The sequence below is a fragment of the Myotis davidii genome, unplaced genomic scaffold (assembly GCF_000327345.1).
Source record: "Myotis davidii unplaced genomic scaffold, ASM32734v1 scaffold98, whole genome shotgun sequence".
Taxonomy (NCBI): Eukaryota; Metazoa; Chordata; class Mammalia; order Chiroptera; family Vespertilionidae; genus Myotis; species Myotis davidii.
In genome coordinates this window covers 800,638-806,895 of record NW_006294654.1, presented here as the reverse complement: position 1 = coordinate 806,895, position 6,258 = coordinate 800,638, and the positions used below count along the sequence as shown (strand labels likewise).

At 45.9% G+C, this 6,258-nt stretch overlaps 1 protein-coding gene across 1 annotated transcript in view; it reads left to right on the top strand.

Moving 5' to 3' along the window:
• The first annotated feature begins 6 nt into the window (after window positions 1–6).
• The window catches only part of GNA14 (guanine nucleotide binding protein (G protein), alpha 14), a 136,571-nt gene continuing 130,319 nt past the window's right edge, over window positions 7–6,258 (top strand). Inside the window, exon 1 of the mRNA XM_006769017.2 lies at window positions 7–86. The gene's annotated coding sequence lies outside the window, so the exon portion shown is untranslated. The remainder of the gene's footprint in view (window positions 87–6,258) is intronic.

Sequence of the window (6,258 nt, the reverse complement as noted above, 5' to 3'; positions counted from 1 at the left end):
GTCGCAGCGCATCAGCGCGGAGATCGAGCGGCAGCTGCGCCGGGACAAGAAGGACGCGCGCCGCGAGCTCAAGCTGCTGCTGCTGGGTGAGTGACACCTTCCCTGCCCGGCCCGCGCCCAGCGGTGTGCGGCGCGGCTTCCTCCAATCCCAGGGGCTGACAAGTCGTCTTAGACGCCGGCCCTTTGCACCTCCAACCCGGTGACTTTCGACTACTCCCAAACAGGCTTGAGACGAAACACTTGACCTGTGTGTGCCTTTCTTTCCCCAGCTGTTCTGGTTGGTTTGCCTCTGTCCCTGAAGCCTCGACCTCCCCACCCCTCCGCCTCCAGGGGAGGATTCTGCAGACACTCATCCTGGATGTGCAGGTCGGGTCGGTGGCGGGGAGCTGCCTGATCCACAGCTTGGGTTCAGCTCTAGCGCTGGCCCCTGCGCTCTCAGGTCTAAATAAGGACCCGTTGACTGAGCGGTTACCAAGTGAGGGATTGAGCGGAGTTCTTATGGGCACCACCGCCAAGTGATGCGTGCAGATACCCCCATTTAGAGAATTACAAACGAAGGCGCAGAAAGTTGGCAAATTGACTTGACCAAGAAAAGGCAAAGCAGACACCAGGTCAGTGGTGAAGCCCAGGTCCTGGCCACTCGCCCGACTGGTTCCCCCTCCCACCACTGTGCCCCCCTCCCTTCCCACTATTGGCTCTCTGGGAGGCTTCTCTGTTTGCAGCCCACCCCAAACTCCCTGCCCAGTTGACTCAGGGCAGTGGTTCCTAGGATTCTGACTTTGTGGTCCCAGGTGCTTCTGCTAGTTCATCTAGTTTTTTATTTTTATTTTTTTTGGGAGGGGTCTCCCGCTTTAGGTAGGGGACATTTCCAAAAGCAGAAAGAAACGTTTAAGGTTTGCCCAATTTATGCCCTAGGACAAGGACCCTATCTTTCTGACTTTCTAGAATTCTGTTCAATCCATTTGCTTTTTGAGGAATATTTACCTTTTCTTTCTTTCAGACCAGTGTTTCAGCTGCCAAATCTCTCTAGAGCAGCTGCAAGTATTTCAGCTTTTTTAATTTCATACATTCCATACAGAAATTCTCTTTATACCAGTGAGTGCGCGTGAGTGTGTGTTTGATATAAGGAGTCTCCCTCCCAGAAAGCCTTAAGGAAAAAAAAGTCGACCCAGTTAGAGTAAAATAGAGAAGGTTTTATAGTCAGTGTGCTTTGGTCCTGCGCAAGGAAACCCCTTACTCCTGCTGCCCCGGATTAGAGGGCAGGGTCTGACCTTCCCCAGCTGTGCCCCTCCCCACCAAGCTGAGTCCTCACTGACCTTCAAGCCCCAGACACTGATGGAATTCCCTGCCCCCAGTCCCCAAGCTTGTCTTCAGGGCCTTTTCAAGCAGAGAGGGCAGACTCCATCCCTGAGGAGTGCCCACAGGGGCAGCTGTGCTGTGTGGGGTTGTGGAATAGCTTGCAAATGTGTGCTGAGGCCTCCCTGGGGCCATACAGAGCCTGGGTGGGGAAGGGAAGGCATCTGTTCATTGGCCAGCGCTGTTCTTTCCAGTCTGTCCTGCAACTCTGAGGGCTCCGAGAATTCTGAACTGTACCTACCTGGACTCCAGGTGGTTATAAAGCTAGATTTGTCAAGGGTGGAGGATTATGTGCCAGTTTGCTAGCTTGATTAGCCCTTTAAAGTAGTAATTACAGGGCCTCCATTTGTACTTTTGCCCCAGGCCCCACAGATGATAGAGGTGGGCATACAAGGACAGGCTGAACCCTCTTTCATTTTGATGCATTTTGCTTTGTGTCCGTGTGTGAAGTACAGGGTCTGGAATATACCGGGCGCTTGGCAAATGCTGGCTCTCTGTGTGAAAAATGAAGCGGTAAGCTGAGTTGTACTGTACTGCCTGTAAGCCCATTTGTTTGAAGGAAAATGCTTATGTTCACACTCAAACTAGGGGAAGGATGTATGCAGATAAATTGTTTGCCCCGGAAGTCAAATTTAATCCTGGTGACTAGAATCCTTCTCCATCTCCCTGGCCCTTGCCCCAACCCTGTTCCTGTCCCCTTGAGGCAGGACTGCCTGACCTCCCAGAACCTCCATTTTTACCAGGCCCCGCTGTGACTACCTCCTTGAGTCAGTGCCAATCACTCAGAAACAACTAGAAATAGTTTCCACACCACATGGAGCTGTCCAGAACCCCCAAAGGATGGACTTTAAAACCTCTGATTTCCTTCAGTCTTTAAGGGAATAGGGCACACTTCCTTTTTTTTTCTTCTCAAAACAAAGGAGGAATCAATGACTCAGAAAACACGGGAGGCAGGGAAAGCTCTATGCCAGTGGTTCTCAACTTTGCCTGCACATTAGAATCACCTGGGAATCTTTAAGATCCTGATTTCTGGGCCTCATCCTCTGGAAATTCTGTTTCTTTGTTATGGGGTGGGGCCACAACATTAGTAACAAAGAAACAGAATTTCTAGAGGATGAGGCCCAGAAATCAAGATTTTGAAAAGATTCCCAGGTGATTGGGTCAGTCCATAGGAAAGATAAAAGCTGTTGTCTGGTTAGGGCTATTAATTGCAAGTTGCCAGCGCGATGCTCTCTCAGAGGAAGGAGGTCAGAAATAAAGAAGATGCTGGACTTTAGTAGAAAGAAAATCCTTATCAGTCCCTCAGATGAAAGGAGGACAAAAAGGAGTTTGGATAAGAACTCTGATAAGTACTCTTCAGTGTCAGGAGAAAGTATCAGGACAAAAGCAATGAAATGAGGAGAAATGTGATCTTCTATTGATTTTAAATGAGGCTTGGTGAAATGTTGATCAGGTTGAGACTTAATTTTGGATGTAGCCCTCACGTTGGAAATGTCTGAAGGAACGTTCACTGGGGCATTGAAATTGAACTTATGTTGGTACTAGAGGCCCAGTGCACGAAATTTGTACACTGGGGCGGGGGTGGGGGGAGGGTGTCCCTCAGCCTGGCCTGAGCCCTCTCACAGTCAGGGATGTCCGACTGATGACTTAGGCCCGCTCCTTGCCATCAGTCGGACACCCTTAGCGCTGCTGGAGGAGGAGGGAGAGGCTCCCACCACCACTGCTGTGCCCAGCGTCTGGCTGAGCAGCACTCCTCCTGTGGGAGCGCACTGACCACCAGGGGGCAGCTCCTGCGTTGAGTGTCTGCCTCCTGGTGGTCAGTGAGCATCATAGCGACCGGTCGTTCTGCAGTTAAGTCGATTTGCCTATTAGCCTTTTATTATATAGGATAGGAGTTAGAAATGGAGGTTCTTAAGCCAGGCTGTTTGTGTTCAAATCCTGGCTCTCCCCTTTCTTAGCTGTGGACTGACTTTTCCTGGCTTTGCCTGGCAATGAATGCTTGGTAAGTGTCTGCTATCATTGCTCCATTTTCAAGCTCTTTAAGGCACCAGGGTGGTGTTACTTTCCATTTTAGTTGACCAGTTGTAGGTAACTTAGCAGTTAGCCTTTATAGTCCTGGTTGTACTTTGACAGAAATGTCTTGCTTTGAGTCTCCCTCATTGTTTTGTTGTTTTGTTTTATTTGTTTTGAGCCATAAGCTCATTATAAATATCAAGTCTCTCTTTGTACTTGCACCAGAGTTGACAGTCTGAGTCCCAGGAAGTTTTATTGCATTGGTTACAACAGAATCCCATTTTAGAGCTGTCATGTTTGTGGCCTGGAAGTCTATTAGAGGGAATGGTGAGATAGTATGGGTTTCTCAGTAGAAGGTGATAGAATTTTCTGCCTCTGTGAAGAGGAAAAGGAAGGAAATGGTAAGTGTGCCCACGTTCCTTCCTCTTGGCTAAGTTTAATCCAGCACGCTTTTCCAAAGTGCCAGGCACGGTGCTCCAAGCTGGGATCATTTCCAAGCTGAGTGGGAGTTGTCTTTTCACAACTGTTATGAGGAAGGTGGTCATAAGAGACTACAAGGAGTAAAAGAGGGAGGGAGGGGTCCTCTGAGTAGGGCCTTGAAAGATGGGAAGGGGGGATGCTGATGCCAGCCACATGCGGGGCTTGTGTAGGACATGCAGACTTCTCCCTGCCTCCCAAGAGAAACGTTTGAGGACAGTAAGTGGTGTTCTCAGGATCTGGGGTCATGTGAAGGGCCTCTTGGGGGCAGATTTCATTTGGTTTTAGTGTTTTATCTTCACCATTTATGTGAATATGTTCACTACAAAATAAATATTAATGCAAAAATGCTTAATTTTTTGTGCCATAATATGCTTCAGAAAGGGGAGACCATGAAACTTTATCTGGGGCTTATGTCCGTTCTGGGTGCAATAAACCAACCTCACCAGATAGCCTCTTCCACCCATGACGTAGCTGTCCCCGGATCCTCTCACACGACCAATGCAAGTCCTCCCTCTTCTTCCTCCCTTTAAACGAATGCACCACCTTTCAGATAATGGACTTTTACCCTTTGTACCTTTTCAAAGAAGGGGCATTGAGGTATGATTTACAATAGTGAAAGTCACTAATTTAAGTGTGCAATTTGATGTCCTGACAAATATGAACAGTTGTGTGAACATTAGTACAATAATGATATGAAACATTACCATCATCCCCAAAACTTCCCCATGCCCTTTTGTAATCAATCTCTTCCCCTCTAATCATGAAAACATTTTTTTTAAATTTGGAAACAGTAAGGATAAGAATAGTACAAAAAACCCCATAGGTATACCTATTGACCTATTACTGAAATTTTCTTTCTTGTTTGTGTGTTCCCTTCAGTTTTTCTGAAATGTTTGACGGTAAATATGTGTCAGTCATGTCGATGTACAAGTATATGTATATGTATATGTATATGTATTACATATATATTCTCCAAAAATGTATACTCACTTTAACAGTTGATAGCTCAATTTTGAAAAGAAGTACATTTGAATAAGCACTGCCTTCATAGTTACTCAAAGTGTGTGTATACATTTTTTGGGGACACCCTACATATATTTAGTTTCTTCTAATTTGGAACATTTCCACAGGCTCTCATTGCTTTTGTGACTTTACATTTTTGAAGAGTACAGTCTCCTCTTTGTCCCCCCACCCCCTCCGGTTAAACCCTCTCTCCTTTTTATCCCTTTCTCCCTTTAATAGAAAGTTCCCCATTTGGGGTTTGTCTGATGATTTTCTTACAATTAGAGATTCCAACTATACGTTCTTGGCTGGAACTCTGGGTAAGTCATGTGTGTCCTTCCCAGGGGTCACCTCTAGGGGCACCCATGTTCTAAGACCTTGCAAATATTCTGCTCCTCTAGATTTTGTATTGCTATGATTCCTGATCCAATCTGTAACTTGATGACTACAAAATGATGATCTCCCAACTCTAGCACTATCTCCATCTTTATCAGTTGGCCCTGTAGCAACCTTCCCTCTGATCCTGTTTATTTATTTATTACTCTTACAAACTCATGAATCCTTAGGGTTTTTTCTAAAACAATGGTTTTTACTTCATTACTGTATTTAATCATTTTGGGCCTCAAACTGTACCCTATTTGCACAATGAGATTCCCTTCCAGGTGGTTCCTATGTTATTGTGACATGCCTCCCCATCATTTCTTTGAGCATTTTCTTACTTTCAGAAATGACTCTAGGCTCATCTTATACTGCCCTTCCTAGTCATGGAATTAACTATTTCTCTACAGCAAGCATGTCAAACTCGCAGCCCACAGGCCACATGCCTCATTTATTTGGTCTGTGTTAGCCTTTGAGTTTGACATGCTTGCTCTACAGGGCCTTTGTTCTTTTAGTAGAGAACTGCAGCTTTTCTTTTAAGATGTTTAAGCCACTTTAAACAAAGATATCAAGTCCACTAATTCAAGTCAATCACTAGTATCTACAGAGCAATGTGAAAAAAATGTCTTAACCCTCAAGACGTTCCTTTTCTTTTTTAAAGATGCCTTCAAGTCTAGATCACCTTTTGCTTTCTCTTTTCCTCTGATACCTGAATCACAGGGAGAAGGCTTTCCTTGTAAGAACTCACCTGTGTGGGGTTGCAGGGAGGGAGAGAGGGAAGTAGATTGAGAAGGCCGAGTGTGTGTGTGTGTGTGTGTGTGTGTGTGTGTTGTGTGTTCTCGATGCTGAGGCATACAACTTAAAATATGAGAGAGAGAGAGAGAGAGAGAGAGAGTTTTCAGTGAGTCAGTGTCAAAAAGCTATGATGTTACTAAAGACGGAGGTTGAAATTCAGACCAAAGAGGACTTTGTTGGAAGGATTCTCACCGGGGCATCTCATGAAATTAAAGGAACTGAGTTAAAGACAGG